The sequence below is a fragment of the Teleopsis dalmanni genome, chromosome X (assembly GCF_002237135.1).
Source record: "Teleopsis dalmanni isolate 2A chromosome X, ASM223713v2, whole genome shotgun sequence".
Taxonomy (NCBI): domain Eukaryota; kingdom Metazoa; phylum Arthropoda; class Insecta; order Diptera; family Diopsidae; genus Teleopsis; species Teleopsis dalmanni.
This window is the reverse complement of record NC_051848.1, coordinates 82,407,070-82,424,644: the sequence shown is the minus strand read 5'-3', so window position 1 is coordinate 82,424,644 and position 17,575 is coordinate 82,407,070. Positions and strand designations below refer to the sequence as shown.

The following is a 17,575-nucleotide window of genomic DNA, read 5'->3' as shown; positions in this document are numbered from 1 at the left end:
TAAAATTAAAAATATTTAATTGTGTTTTTTTATTACATTGCAAACATTATTTAAAAATAAATAATATACATTTTACATTATAAATTAACTGTAAATAATAAATTTGTTAAATAAATGTTAAGTTAAAAACAAAACCTATGGATTTTGGATATATGGAATAATATTACTACAGTAATAATAACTATAACAACAACAACTACAATAGTAGTTGCCTATCAAATATTTATACAACAAACACAGCAACAACAAACGCTGTTACTGCTGCCGTCGCTACCATACATGATTCGTATAGATTATAACTTGATCTTGAATTTTACAACAAAAAAGAGTATTTGACAAAATAACGTAAATAATAAATTTTTACCTAAAAGACATGCAGTACGGAAATTTGCGAATTCTTTAATAAATTGAACCCGTGAATTGTGCAAGATTTAATGGCAGTACAATTGTGCATTTATAAAACAAAATTTAATAAATTTTAATTAATAAATAATTTAAATAAAAAAATTAATTTATATAATGTTAAACAATTTTTTAAAAATATGACTTATATTAATAATTATAAGTTATTGCTTTATTATCTAAAAAACTAAAAATTAATTTAAAATGAAATGTATTTATTTTATTTAAACGTGACAAAATACAATGTCAAATATCGTATGAATTGAGCGCTTTTTGAAAAGATTTTTAGATTTTTAGATTTTTTTGTCTTCATAATTCAGTTTATCATTGATTGTGCTGCAAAATTGTTAAATAAGCAAAAAAAAAAAAATAATTAAACTTTGGTTTTGTTTTTATATTTTTTATAAAATAAATAAAGTCAACTGATACGTTCTATATCGGTAAGTACTTAGTTTGCTAAGTGATATACATGTGTTCATGCCTACTAAACCAACTTCACATAACTAAAGAACTATCTACATAAGAGAAAAGACTCTATTCTGCATTCAATTGTGGAAACTTTAATTAATTATATTAAAAATAGAAATAAAAATAAATATAAGGTACTCAAAGGATATTTAGGAGCAACCGTCTGTCCGTCCCCATTAACATTTCAACTCGGATTCAAAACCAAATTCAGCATTTAGATTGATTGAAATAGAAATAACCCAGCTAAACTTTATTTATAGAATTGTGCTGGGATAACTAACGAACCACATATACCCACAGCAAATGAAATATGTATTTCATTCCACGAATGCAGAATATGGAGTAGGCAGAGTTCAACTGAGTGTCGAATAACTATTGATTGCTTTCCATCACTTTATGCTGAATGTCATTTAAAAGATAAAATTTCAGAATTTCAATGAATTCGAATTGTATTGTGTTCGCTCAATTAGTAAAATATTAATTTTTCAGAACCATGTCAATTACTGAAAAAAATATGATTTAGATAAAAAAATCAAGGTATCATATCACACCTAATTTTTATACCTAGTAGTTCACTGCAAACTCAAACATCGTGGAGTTCTATAATCCACAGTAATTACGAGACAAATTAATTTATTTAAAAAAAAAACATTTGCAGATGACTTTAAAATTGATATAAACAATATAACCGATTCGGTGTGCAAAGACGATTGTTTGTTCTATAAAGATTGGACATATGACTGACAACCTTCAAGTTTGTTTTATTGATAAAATTAACACTCTATATCTTAATGTCTGACATTTTAATCTATCAAATATCCTCCAACCTAAACATTGTGGAGTTTTATAAGCCAGAAATACTCCAGAAAAATACCAGAAATAATCTATATGAACTTTAAAATTAATATTAAAAACACATTCGATTAAGTGTCCGAAGACGGTTGTTTGTTCTAAAAGGATTGAAGCTTGACTAACTTGTCTTCACAACAGAAGCAAATTGTATCAAGTTTGTTTATTGATAATGCACGGAGAGTGCTCCATCTCTGTTATTTTTGACTGTCAGAGAATCTCAAACTCGAAAATTGTAGAATTCTTTATTCTATTTACTGAGTGAAATGATTTCTTTACAAAAAAACTGGAATATTCTATACAAAGACGTCTTTAAAATTGATACATTTTCGATAATCTTGGAGGATTAAAGTTTGACTGGCTTATTTATTTTAGCAACAGAAGTAGATTGTATAAAGCTTGCTTCTTTAATACTTTACTCTTCAGAGGGAATTAGATTAGAAACCCTACCTACCTTAAATACAACTCTCAAACCCTACTATATTAGCTCATTTATTAACTTTATTAAAAGTTTATTTGCAATAAAAGTCAATAAATTCAAACTGTTATTTATGTAAAAACGATTCATATATATATAGTTATATATATATAGTTAGTACTTATTTACTTATTATTTATTTATTTTGTTCACTCATCAGACAACATTGGATTTTATCTTCATAGTATAAACAACTATCGAAGCTGCTGAAAAATTGTGCTGACTTTGAAGAGGACTAAGTAAATAAGTTACTCAGGCCTCTGTCTGTTATAAACCAGTACATAAGCATAACTAGAGAAACACGTGCTATTTTCAACAAAAAATAGTAAAAAATAGTAAACCCGTGTTACTATTCAATGCAAAAAACTGCAATACCTTAGTCTGCAGGTACACCAACTAACTATTTCCAAAAATAATAAATGCGGAATATGTAAGGAACCGATTGTTGAAGAAACTTTAGTATATTACTTAAGTTTCTGAAATACCATTCTTGAAACTATTTCGTCCCTAATACTAGCTTACACTATCTCTTAAGACTCGACATGTTTTATATGATGTGTGTCTTCTCTAACTGTATTCAAGGACATTTGTAGTATCACCACGGTTCTATCATATATATATATATATATATTGCTTGGTCGTGAACAACTTACTTCAACTATATACTATATATTCTCAGTATGCATGAGAAATATTACAATAGGTGAATCTCCTGTCATATGATAACGTAGTTTTCCAAAGAATGATAATATCAATTATTAAATTTGCTTATTTTAATTTATCATAGTTCCAAAAAAACACACCTAATAGGTTTCTTTTTTGAGTAGTAAACATAGTTAAACTTATTAATATCAATTTTAACTACGCTTTGAATATTTCAATAAATTATTTAATACACTTAAATAATTATACAATATATCTTAGATATTTACAGTTGTGTTCCAATATAAAACTATTGGCTATACATAATTAAAATATCATCTAAATAGCGAACGTTTGTATAACTAAGCACCTTTAGCAACTCATATTTCAACTTAATATAATTTCATTCTAATATAATGAAGCAAGTGAATTTGTTAATGAACTATCATAGCAAATTAATAAAGCTCTAAGTTCGAAGATGCAAGTCAAGTACGGTTTTGAGTCAGTTAGCTAATGAGCACTTACACTGAGCTCCAAATTTGGGAGGATACGAGTTCAACCATTGGTACTTGCAGCCTCAAAAAATTATATACGAATAATTAAATATGAATAAATAATTCCAAGACCACTGATGATGGGTATTTGGCAATACTTGAAACAGCTCTATGGTCAGCCAAAAATTCAATTCCTTGTAATAATACAAAATTTGTATTTTTGTTGTTATATTTCGCTACTTTTAATATATATTTCTATATACATTCTTTCCAGCTTGGCTGAGGTTTCTCATTTATTCAAATAAAAGTGGAACTTATGACGTCATTTATAAGACTCTTACACAACGCAGACTGCATGCTAGTTGGAAATGTAATGTAAACAATGAACTAATGTAAAAAAATAGTTAGAGATTACAAAGTTTCTTCAGCTCGACCTGGCCTAATTTTATTACTATTCCCCTCATTCTTTCTATTTCTCTTATATATCTACATCTTCTTACTTCAAATACCACATTATGTATTTCTTTTTTAATCTTTTTATGTTTCTGCTTTTAAAGGACCTATATAGGTAACAACATGAACAATTTACTAATTAAATTGAGCGGGAAATACATTAATGTATGTATAGCTCTATGACATTATTAGTCAGGAATTGTTAAAATCACGTTTACTATTTTTAAAATGCATCTATAACAGAATATCAAATCACGATCTTTTGACCCGAACAAATGTTAGAGATGTCAATCTACACTTCGAAAAGCTCCCACCGAAATTTGTCAACAGGCGTTGGCATACAACCCACAAGGTAGTAGAGGAAGAGGCCGTCCAAAAATAACATGGAGAAGGTCAACGTTGAATGAAATAAACACCATTTTGCAGCCCCTAGGAAGAAACATAAGCAACATTTCAGACATAAAGGACGTAGCGTTACGGCGCGAAAGGTGAAAGCGGCTTATAGACGGCCTATGCCCAGTATAAGAGGCTGCTTGAAATCATAGACGACGAGCAAGGCGTATTATTATTATTATCTATACCTTATTGAGAAATGCTTTTTAATAATCAATATTAAACACTCTTTTATGAAGATTATGATGTTGAAAAGGTTAACCCACTCAAAAGACTTCGAAAACCAATTTTCATTAAAAGAGGTGATTGGGGATTTCAAGCTAATGGTTGTTTTTTATTTTGAATTTCTACCGAACCACACCAAGATTAATGTTGAAGTATACTGAAGAATTCAGAATTGAATAATTGAAAAGGTATATGAAACCTCATACCAGTTATGTATCTCGCGATAAAACTTTAATACTTTGGATCGGATGTTTAGTGCATAAAAATATTTTCAAGTTAACTGAACTTCGAAATATTACTTGCTTCAATCCTCACGAAACTTTTTCGTAGGTTAAAAATATGATATTTATATATCATAACACTATATATCAGAAATCTTATGAATATGGAATTATGAGTTTGCAGAAAAATGACAAATAACAATATTGAAACAATATTGACTATATATTATTCAAAGAACAACTTTAACTCAGATAATATTTTCCGAATAATCCAATATTATGAACTGCACTAGTTCCCCATAATTATAATAATAATAATAACTTGTTTAATCATCTACGGACTGATATCACAGTTGTAACTTAAGTGTCAAAACCGACTTAAGTATGAATTAAACTATCAACTGGACTAATCGAATGATTCATTTGAACAGAAGAGACCAGTTTTTATAAAAAAAAAAAGGATACAGATTCCAACAAGATAATGTGAGATTCTATGCCCATTAGATAGCTCGCGAAAAATTATATCATGATGAACTGCACTGGTCCCCCTTAGTTATAATAATAATAATATACATATTTAATCATTTAATCAACAAACTCGTAACTTAAGTCTCGAATCCCAATAAAATATAAATTAAATCAGTAAAGTTGATGTCTTAAGTCAATATAGAGACTTAACTCACAACTGTAGAATAGGTCATAATTCTCTATAATCGGTAATTTTTAACATCATAATTTTTAAATGAAGGATTTATACACATACATACACATACATTGTATGTACAATACCCGTACTTATTATATCTGCACATTGACGATAGTGCCGGTCTTTGAAGAGGTTTTCATAGAGTAAACATTCATTGATTGAATGTTGAACTACAACAATAACAATAATAATAATAACAACAACAATAACAGCTAACAGCTAAAGCATACACAACGAATCCAATCCACAATAGTGTAGCCAGCATTAGTGCCTTTGCGGTTTGTGATTGCCAGTTTATTACGCTCTCTCCCACCCCTAAACGCTCGTATATTTTACAATTGATTGAGAGCACTTTTAACTCTTGAAATTGAAATTGAAATCGTAAATCGTAAATCAGGTAAATAAAATTTAATTTCTTATTTATTTATTTTGTTTTGTTTTGTTGTGTTGTGTTTTTTTCCGTTTTTTGTTTTTTGTTTTTTGTATATTTAACTCACTTGTATATTGTTTGTTGATTGGTGTAAGTGCGGTCCTTGTTGCTTTGTTGCTTTCTTCGGTGACACACTCATAAATCAATCAATACCAAATGCCGTGAATCCTTTTAACTGCCTTCAAAAGCATGGCAATTGTTGTTGTTGTTGGTGTGTTCTTGTGCCGTGGTGTGTTGTGTTGTGTGCGAGTCGTTGCTGTCCTCTAACGCTAGCTTCACTTAATTCCACTTGATTTCCTTTTATATTCTATTTAAATGAATTTGTGTTTGCGTTTTACTTTTTTTTTTTTTAATTTTATTTCTTATCGTTTATGTTTGTTTTTGCTTAACTTTACACAGTTTCGCACTTAAGAAGCTTACATTTCTTTAATACTTTTTATAATAAAAAGTATAATACATTTATTTGAATATTTTCAATATCCTTTTGCAGGAAGAATTTCACCTACTTTACACCTCCCTCATTGCCGCGCACTAATAACATTTTTTTCTGTGCACATACGAATGTTGAAATTACACACGCACACAAAGTGACGAACGATACATAAATACGCAATGTACGGGACCATATAGCATACAACAAGAAATATAACAACAACGAAAACAACAACAACAAAACACACTAAACATATAATTTTCTTATGCTATTTTCGCTTTTAAGGCTAGTGGCAAATTTTTATTGATTTTTCTTAATTCTGCTCCTGCTGCTTACTGCTTTCGTTTGCTACTACTGCTTCCTTTGCTGCTGCAATTGTACTGTTGTTGCTGCTGCTGCTGACGTTGACGTTGACGTAGACGTTGAAGTCGATTCCGATTTCGATGTTGACGTCGGTGGTATTTCTGCAAGTACTTCGTTTTGTATAATGTGGGGTTTGGGTTTGGGTTATTAATGTTTGGAAATTGGTGCTGCTCGTGCTAGCTGCTACCATGTCAGCAGAGCACTTTAAAGCAGCACCGTTTAATAAAATGCAAATGCAGTACGTTAAAGTAAGTTAAAATAATATTTCATTTATTTATTTTGGCTTTATAGACGTTTTATTTATTGCAAAATAGAACACAAATTTTATTTAAATAATTTATATTATTTGATATGCAAATTTATTATTTGCGTCTTGTTTCTTTTATTGTTGTTAGTGTTGTTGGTTGTTTTCTAGTTACTTTTAGATTGCTCTTCGTTTTTGTTTTTTTAACATTTTCATTAAATTTTTTGTTAAAATTTCAATTATTGCACTTTTGTTTTATTGCTTGCGAAATGCATATTGATTAATTTATATTTTTAAAAATTTTACTCATTGTATTAACAAAAATTTATTCAATTTTATTAAAAGTATGAAACGCGCACGTAGTACGTCTTCCGATCCATTGCAATGGGAATTTCACCTCGTTTGACGTTTTTACACAACTAAATTCTTTTTGTTGTTTATGCTTTGTTCAGCTGCTGTCATACACAAATTCTGCTGAGAGCACAAAAACCCAACAAAAAACAAACAGAAAAATGAGCAGTAACACTTGGTACCGTAGAGGTGGGTAGCTGTGTTCAGTTCTCATAAATTATATATTACTGTTCATTTTTGAAGAGCTGAATTGTTGTTATAATATATTATATAATATATTTTATAAAAAATATAATATATTTTTATTGTAGTAATTAAATACATATTTAAAGCTATTATTGAAGCTATATTAATAAAAAAACTTTTAATATAATTTTGTATACATATATTATTATTTTTATAGTCTTTTTATATATAAGTTTATACAATAATTGAGTAATTGCATAGCATTTCCTTGTGTGCGATATATGTATGTATTTAATGATCGGATTGAATTTGCTCATCATGAGATCATATAAAAAATCTTTTAATTCCCCGTAATTAGATAACATTGTAAAAATTTGACTAATAAAGATTATTTTCTACTGTGAAATAAATTTTTTATATTACATAAAGTATTCATGTTGCTGTAAAGCTAGACTTTCTTTGTATGGTGATAAAGAAGCTTTATTAAAATTTAGATTAACATAGCATAGCTTCTTTGTAAAAAGCACCAGAATGGTCGCTTTACATATAGTAAGTAAAACAATATGCATTACAAAATGTCTCTACAAAAAAAGAGTAGCTTTGAAAAAATAAAAAGAATAGGCGAACCCTAAAGTTAACTTTCAATTCGTTAACTTGTGTTTCCAAAATAAAGCTGTAGTTTATAAGCTCGTTCTAATTTAAAGCACGGCAAGTGCTTTGGTTGATGTCACTAATTAAATAAAAATAAGTGACAATAAAACCTGGAACTTGAGCATTGAAAGTTTGTGCAGCCTTGGCTTCTTGTGGTTAAACACAATTAGTCATCGCTTCTAATTTGACAGGCACGAGTTCTAAGCCTGGCTCTTGCAGTCCAAACAAATTATATACGGACTATAAATTAATTAAATAAAAATTCGATTATTCCAAAGACCACTGATGAAGAGTACTTGGCAATATTTGAAACAGCGTTGTATGGTTAGCCAAATTTCAATAAAATTAAAAAAAATAAATTTTTGTGTTTGTCCTTTATTTCTTACTTTGCTATTCAAAAACCCCCCTAAGTTTTAATATTAATTTTTTGATATATTTTTTATAGAAATAAAAAAGTCCAGAAATTAGAACTTTTCGCAAATTCGAACTACCCGAAAATTTGTCTAATTTGCGAGAATCTACTGTATATGTATATATTTGTCAATATATTATAATATATACATATACATATATACATATATTATAGTCTAGAAATGGTTTGCATGAAACAGCTAATATTTTCTTAAAATTGTAGTATTAGAAATGATATCTTGTAAGAACGATAGAGAAAATAGTGTTGTTGTTTTGTATATATTTCCGGGAGTATAAACCAGCAACTTGCTACTTTTTGCCGTAATTGCGAGCCACCGAAAAGGCTTATTTTTAGTATATAATGTGGTGAACTTTATTTTGAATGTACATAAAATTAAATAATTTCAAAATGGTTTTTATTTAGGTGTTGTTGATAAATGGTTCACATCGAAATAAAATGCATTATTCTCAATTCCATTTATTTTGATATTACAATAATTCTCCAATTAAAATACTAAAAATGGAAAAAATAAGTCATAGCATGAACATTTACTTTATATCTGTAGAAGAGACTCCCTTATGCATTTTATGACTCTCCGAGAAAACATATGAGCACTAAATTGTGGTACAGTACAGCAAATAATATTCATGTATCATAAATAAAAAAAGACAGTACAACATAAAATTACAAATGAAATTAATAAAAGCATTAGAATGGCCATAAAATATTTTCCTTTTAATTTTATATTAAATGATTATTTTAAGCACTTTAAAAACTACAATGCATGATACAGAGGCAATACGTTTAATCGATTTATGATTTATGTACAATACGTTTCAATTGAAGTTTTTTTTATATTAGTAAATAGTGGAACATGTAAACAGCGACGATCTTAGTCATAAGTACAATTATACTGGATTCACACGAGAGTTTTGTTTGTAATTGTAGTTGTCATTTTAAATTAACCTTTATTTCGACAGCAAAACAAGTTGAAATCTAAATCTAAACCTAAATCTATGGTCATGTGTGAGTCCGAGTAAATTGGTGGTAAATTGAGGGAAGTAGTAAATTATGTCGATATGGCAGCGAATGTTGGTATTTAACAGAATTTCGAGTAGGGTATTATCTCTCACACAATTTCGAGTATTATCTCTCACACAGAACACACAGAATAATAAGCTTCCTCAGTGATTACTGAGTGTCTTAATTCACGAATAAATTACATATAGAAATTTCTAGACAAGCTGTAATATACTATTAAATAATATTTAAATAAATTAATATATTAATAAATATCCTACATACTGTAAAATATAAATAAAATGAATCCACTGTCATAATTAAGATTTACACTAATAAAAAGATTAATTTAAAAGTTAAAAACTGTTGTTTCTTTTTTCAAATAAAACGGTCAGCAGGAATTAAGAGATATGATTTACTAGATTTTCCTTGTTTTCTGCAGAGAGTATATATGATTTTATTCATATTTTCAATTAATTTGATTTAATCTTGGAAAATATAGGATCACATCCATTATATGCCATTTTTTAAAACTCTCAAAAATTATTATAATAATTAAAACTTATTTTAAATCACACAAAATACTAAGAACCTTTTCGTCTTTGACGGGTAGACACCACTTACTCGTCTTATAATGAAGATTAAACTAAGACGGATAAATGAAGACTTAACTAAGGTTCACATCATCTACAACACTTCAGATGCCTAAAAGCATGTTTCTTAATAGAAAGTATAAAATTTTAATAATAAATATAAATTTCTTTTATATTCCTAAGAGTAACTATATAATAATATAAAAAAGTTATTAATTAAATTATTGATTGATTAAGTTATATTGATGATATAAGGAGTTCGTTCAATGGTTATTCTTTAAGCCAGGGATGTCTGGACCAAATGCAATCGCGGGTCAATACAAATCACTGTACAGATTGGAGGACCGCAAAAAGACACAAAAATAAAATTTATTTAATTTGTCAATTTAAATTCATTTATTTGTTTTTCCATAAAAATAAGCTAATCTAGTTTTTTGACACCAAAAGAATATTTGTGTAGTTGTAGTAGATTAAAAACATGTCGCGGGCCACACAAACATCAGCCGCGGGCTACATGCGGCCTTCGGTTCGTGCTTTGGACAGCCCTGCTTTCAACAACACATTGGACTACCATATCTAGCATGAACACAAACCACACATTAAATGCTCCACTTCTTGGTGTACAGTACAGTTTTATAGCTAAAAAAACAAAAACCGTTTAAAAAAATTAGTATAGTGAAGGTATGTAATTGTAGTAATAATTAATTTTATTTAAATATTTAGGTATAAATTTTAATTATAGTTAATAAAATGCTAATAAATAAAAGCGCAGCACCACTACTGTTCTCAAGGTAGTAGGACTATGTTACGAAAAGCACAAGTGCTATTTGGGTGAGAACAGTTTTTTATAGTACACTACGTATTGTTGTCTGTGAACAGTCAGGTTCAAAAGTAAATATTTAAAATATTTGTACTGCTCATTCGTATAATAAAAGTACAGTATAAAACAAATTTTTCATTTATTTTGAATTAAAATGCACAGATGGCGTGTCGTATTAAATGTTTTGCTTTAATTTTGAAAATAGAAATTAATTGAATAAAATTGTTTTATTAATTTTTTAAATAAATAAATTTTAATTAAGAAATTTATGTATATCGCATGACAAGATATTGTGAGGATTGTAAGGAATTTTTAAATCCCGAAGAAATTATTATTTATAAGTTGTTAAATAAATAATTAAGTTTTAATTCGTATCGATATAACTCTTTACTATAATATTATTATAGTAATCGGCAGTTTATGGATCGGCAGTTCTTTTGCAGGAGCTAACTGTCGATTTTACAATACAGACCTAATATTCGATTTAACATATGTTCGAGTTCATAAGACCGAGTGCGAGTTCGAGTAAATTGATGGTAAATTGAGGAAAGTAGTAAATATTGTCGGCATGGTATGGCCTTCTAATAAATGTACAAATTTAAATTTTTTTTAAAATATAAGTTTAGGATATTTATAAGTATTATATCATATATTAAAAATCGCATATCTATCCATGCGGTTGTACATATGTACATATACATATTTCGTTACTTCTTATATATGTACTTATTCGATCTGTTAAAAAATTTCAGAGTTTGAATATACATAGCTTCATTGTACATTTTGCATACAGAATTTTGACAACAAATGTGGACTTCTCGACAGTAACACTTCTCGAATACTTTTTGAAAGTAGGAATTTATAGTTAGATCATCTATTTGGTATTACATGCGTCGTCGAAGTGAAACTTTCACTGAAGTGCTGTCAGTCTCTATGCTGCTATGTCTGAATTTGGTATCCCAGCAAAACTGTTAGAATTGGGAAGAACCTCACCGACCCGTTTGACACCAAACGAGGTTTCAAACAGGGTGACTCCTTGTCGTGTGATTACTTTAATCTAATGTTGGAAACGATAATTCGAGCAGGAGATTTAAACCGCACTGGCAGAATATTCTACCAATATACCAATGATATATTGATATCATTAACCTGAACACCCGCGCCGTCAGTGCGGCATTTTCCAACTTAGAAAAACAAGCAAAGCAAATGGGTCTTGTGGTAAATGAGGACAAAACAAAGTACTTTCTGTCAATAAACAAATCTCCTGATCGTTTTGGGAGTCATGCCACTGTTGACAATTATAAGTTCGAAGTTGTGAAAGACTTTGTTAATTTAGGAACCAGCTTAAACACCAAAAATGACGTCAGCCTAGAGATTCAACGAAGAACCACTCTTGCCAACAGATGTTACTTCGGGATAAGTAAGCAATTGAGAAATAAAGCCCTCTCTCGACAAACAAAAATCACGCTCTACAAATCCCTTATCATGCCTGTCCTGCTGTATGGTGCAGAAGCTTGGTTAATTACCAACAGTGATGAGAAGGCGTTAGGAGCATTCGAGAGAAAAACTCTACGGAAGATTTATGGTCCCTTACGCGTTGGCGACGAGACACTTGATAATAATCTTGATGTCATAACTATTTAGTTAGTTAGCGTAAATAATGCTTTATTCAGCTTAAATCAATTATAGCATTCAGCATTGTCTATTTGCAGATCCTTTGAAAAATATACCCTGCCTTTATATATTAACACCATATTATTGGTTTTACGTATTAAAATGAACAATGTATGCTGCGCTATATGAGGATCAATTGTGGTATTCTTTAATGCTTTAATTTGACAACTAAATATTAACTCTTGATTCCCGATCGCAAATCTCATTCGATTCAATGCACTTGTTTTCTACAAATGTGCTTTAATTTCTTCTGTAAAAGTAAGCATTTGCAGTACATGGGGAGATAAGGTCAGTCGATATTTCATTCTTCATTTTACAAAATAAATTTTATGATGTATAAGAAACACAAAAAGTAAAAACTGCACCTTTCTTTGTAGTAATCTGAAAAAGTTAAACTACTTTCTAAGAAACCACCTAACATTCTACTTATTTATTTACTTAGTTGGCCATCACAGACGTGGAGCGTCGAATAGCCTCCGCCAGTCAGCCCGATTAGTTGCTTTCTGACGCCAGTTGGAAGTACCGTGCGCCCCAAATCGTTGCTCACCGTTGGTCCTTCCACCGAAGATGCGGACGTCTTCTACCGCGTTTTACACCTGCGGGTACCGAATCAAATACCTTTATAGCCGAAGCACTTTTTTCCATTTTTCCATTTCCATACTCGTTGCAACGCGTAAGGGACCATAGATCTTCCGTAGTCATTTTTTCTCGAATGCTCCTAACGCCTTATCATCACTGTTGGTAATTGTCCAAGTTTCTGCACCATACAGCAGGACAGGCATTTATAGGTTCTACTTCTATGAAGAGAATTAGAGCACCCAGCTCTTTCGTTACCATTGAAACCCTAACGACGAGAAATCCACAAAAGTGTTTAATTATTTAGTATTGCTTGGAATACCCTTGTATTTGAGTTATTTTATGAGGTATGAAATGTTAAATGCATATAAAGGTGTTATATAAATAGAAGAAACTAGTTTCTATATTTATACACATATATAAATTATATATTACATATATTATAACATATATATATTTCATACGTATGCATATAGTTAGGTTAGTTAGGAGTAGCGGCCTTGTGGCCAAGAAAACTCACTTAAGTTCAAATAATGGACCGTTGTGGCCGAAAGAAAACGACTCCCCTATCAGGTAAAGGAAAACTCACCTGACTGCTCTATGAAGTTGGTTGAGTGTCTAATATTGCAAGATGATAACTCAGCCAGGTCGGTAAGAAAAGGACCCCCAAAGATTTTAGAATTTCTCCGAGCTAAAGATGGGCACTGACATATGATATGGAGCACAATTTCCTCACAAACACAAAAATGGTCATTGTAGGGTAGACCTAATTTCATAACATGCCAACCGATTTCGCAATGGACCGTTAACACAGATATTGTACTGCTGAGCAGGTACCGCCTTAGTTGAAGAAGCTGACTACTGCATTTTTTGTTCAATTTAAATCATGTCAATCAGTAGATCTGACAATAAGATTCGTCTACCCAGTTTTGCTTGTCTATGCTTACACATTTTTGTTTAATTGAGAGTTTAACGATTGTAAGTGGGACCTCAATATCTGAGAAGTGAATATTAGGGAAAAGAGCGCCTGCTTTGGCAAGCTAGTCCTTCCTGCATTTTCTCGGTGTATACCCATGTGCAGGGACCCATATGAGCTGGAACCTGACACACCTAGTTAAATTAATGAGAGAAACTCGGCATCGCGAGTTATAATTGATGTGATTGCGATGTTTAGCAGTGATTAAATCGAACCTTGGCTGTCCGAGAAGCTTGAGATTGTTTTATCAAGCTTTGGTTACCAGGATTTGGTTACCAAAGACACATTTTACTGCATAATGAATTGCTAATACTTCGTATTTAATGTGCTTTAGAGTTTTTTCGACAGGTTTTGAATGGTGTAACTGCTTTTAGAAGTATTAATATTTGCTGGGATTGAGTTGAACATCATAGTTAATCTTCTTCTATGTACTGAGCTCCGTTGAATTCTGATAATAAGTTATACAGATGATTTTATAGAAGTACACTTGAAAGCTCAGCATATCTTATTGAAGGAATTCTTCCATGTGGCTACCAAAATCTTGAAAAAAATTGAAGTAAGTAATTATAGTATATAATATTTATAAATAAAGGATTAATATATGAACAAGTTTTCAATAAGTTCCCAATAAGGTTTATTACTTTCAAGGGGAACTTTTCTTGTGCCTACTTAAACAATTGTCCTTTGTGCTCTAACATTTGCCTATCTATGTATGCTTCTTCTATTTTAAGCTGTTGAGTAGGATACACTACTAAATAATGGATTAACAGTACATAATTAGGGCCATTGGGGTTGGGTATAAATTTAAATATATGAAATATTCTCAAATGTCAGAGACACAGAACTCCTGTGTTTATTGTATGAGCGAATCTTATGCTATGTGACCTTTTCTTCGCTAATGATTTCAACATTTTTTCGTTGTCCTTTAGACAGACACGTGCCCACAGCACCTTTTGTTTAACCTTAGCATGAAATAAACAAAAATAAAAAACAAAAAATAAAAAAAATGAATTATTATGCTCGTGTGGATATTACGCAAAAAGGATTTCCGCTCATAATTTGTAAACTTTAAGAAATTCGATATTAAGGATAAATGTTGTTGCATTCATTTTTGTTGTAAGTCCTCGTACTCTAGTGCCGCCTTCAGCACAGAAAGGATGCGAAGTCTTGCCAACTGTTTTTGTGTGGAAAAAAAGTTACTATATAAAAAACAAAAAAATAAGCAAAAATTTTTTGCATATCCTTGCATGGATCCTTAAACTGGCCATGTTTAACCATGCGCTGGTTAAATGCTATAAATAAATTGACCTCAACTTATGGGTGTTCAGCACAGGTGTTTCAATTTTTTCCGTACGCCTTCGATTTGATTGCTTTTTCTTGCTATTGTTGCAGTTCGTTTTTTATCAGGACATTTGCTGCTGCAATGTGGCACAAAGATTTTGCACATGTTGCTTCAATTCGATTGCTGGGCACCTCAACTATCCTCAGTGCAGTTGATTTACGCAGCTTGTTACACCTTTGCAGTGCAACACTTCAAGGGTCAAAAATATTTCTCTTCCACAGTTCCTCTGAAGATATTTGCTTTAAGCTAACAGCGTTAAATTTATGAACGCCATGAAATTATCTTCTTCGCTCAAGAAACAGGAAGTGCGAACGCGTGTTATAGTCCGTTGGCGTATGCAACTTATTATCGTCCTTGTTCACGAGTACATTGAATAGGATTGTGTTTTTTTTTTTTTGGAAAGCACACTAGAGGTGCACAACTATGCGCTACACTGCATATTGTGTCAAAAAGTATTCATTCTGTTTCATTAAAGTTGAACCAACATAAACATGATTATAAGAAAATCAACAAGACTGCACCTTTGATGAGAATCATAGAAATGAAGGAGAAATCTTATGGTGTCTACTAAGAAAACCGAGAACTAATTTTAGTTCCGATAAGCCTACATACTAGTAAGGTTCGCATAACTAGTTGATTCATACTCAAGGCATTGGGAGTGTTATAGTTAGACTAACACCTACATCCAGGCTGCCTAGACCTGATATGATCGTGAGTCAATACAAGTGATCTTGCAGGTTGAGTTTTTTTAGAGAACAGTAAAAATACGGTCATAATATTATATATAGTTTTATTTATTTATCAATTTAAATTCATTTATTTGGTATACCATAAAAATAAAATAATCTTATTTTACCAAAATATATATGAAAGGAAAATTTGCGTATGTGAGGTTGTTTGAAAACATGTCGCGGGCCTCACATTTATGAGCAGTGGGCCGTGCATTGGAAAGTCCGGATCTACATGATTAATTCAGTTCAAAATATAAAAAAAAGGTTAAATATTTATGCTGTCCTATCAAGAGGTCCATAAGGTAGAAACGATATAGACTACAATATTGATGTGATAAATTATTGAAAAGACTATAGACTACAAAGAGTACAGAATTTTTTTCAACTCAGGAATGACGCTGGCAATGGGAGATTTGAATTTTAGCAATAAGTCTTGTCTTCCAGAAATCATTCTTTAAATTCTATTGAACGTTTGTATTGTAGCTGTTTCCAAGATCCTTTTCCTATAACATTATACATTTAAATAAATATTTATTTTATTTATATAAATTAAAAGATAACTACTCACAATCTAGTAAGTAAAACATTTGACCAATTGCTTCACTAATTGTCACTAGTTTTCATAAACAAACAAATGGGATGACATCATCTGTTCTTAGACTCAAAGCTACTTCATAGTGTAAGGTTAGAGATTACAGCCATAGTCCCACTCTAATCATTTCAGTTCTATGCTAATAAATATTGATCACATCTCTCCTAGAAAACTTGACATCGTTTTACCAACGCAGGTAAGTAGCCACATGCTAGAAGAGGATTTAACCATGTACATACACTGATGGTACAAAAATAGGTGTGACACTTATAGTGTTACCATACCACATTAAAAACTCAAAAGCCATAGTGTAAGTTGGAAAAACTTTTGAGTAAAATAAATATATTATTTTTGAGAAAAACAGTCCAAAAAACTAAGTTACACACCCATTAAATTCGAATGGAACTAGAGTTCCACAATGTAGCGTGTTTGGTTTAATCTATAACTTAATTTTTAAACATTGATGGATAATGACGGAATATGTATTTTTAAGTTAACTTTAATTAGTCCAAAATATGACAAGTAGGAAAACTGCTTGAGAATATAATTTAAAGCACTTATCAACCTTGACTACTAATTTAGGTGGATATCTAGCTCCATCTAAAAATAGGTTCATGAGTCGCTTACAATCAACTCAATCAGCCGAATATGATTTGTCAATCAATTGTTTCCCTCTCTCATTTCTTCATTATTATTGGTAATAATGGTGAAAGTGCTCGTATTTTAATTTCCCGGAATTTGTTACTATGGTTAAAAGACTAGTTAATCCTGAAACATTTAGAAGATACATTTTATATAAATATTTTTAGATTAAAGTTCCAATATTCGAATTTTATTTTAATTTCCCCTT

General features: G+C 30.5%; 1 protein-coding gene across 1 annotated transcript in view; it reads right to left on the bottom strand.

Annotated features, from left to right (window-relative positions):
* The window catches only part of LOC119661843 (WD repeat and FYVE domain-containing protein 3), a 53,503-nt gene extending 46,287 nt beyond the window's left edge, over positions 1-7,216 (bottom strand). Inside the window, exon 1 of the mRNA XM_038071346.1 lies at positions 5,829-7,216. The gene's annotated coding sequence lies outside the window, so the exon portion shown is untranslated. The remainder of the gene's footprint in view (positions 1-5,828) is intronic.
* Between the last annotated feature and the right edge of the window lie 10,359 nt (positions 7,217-17,575).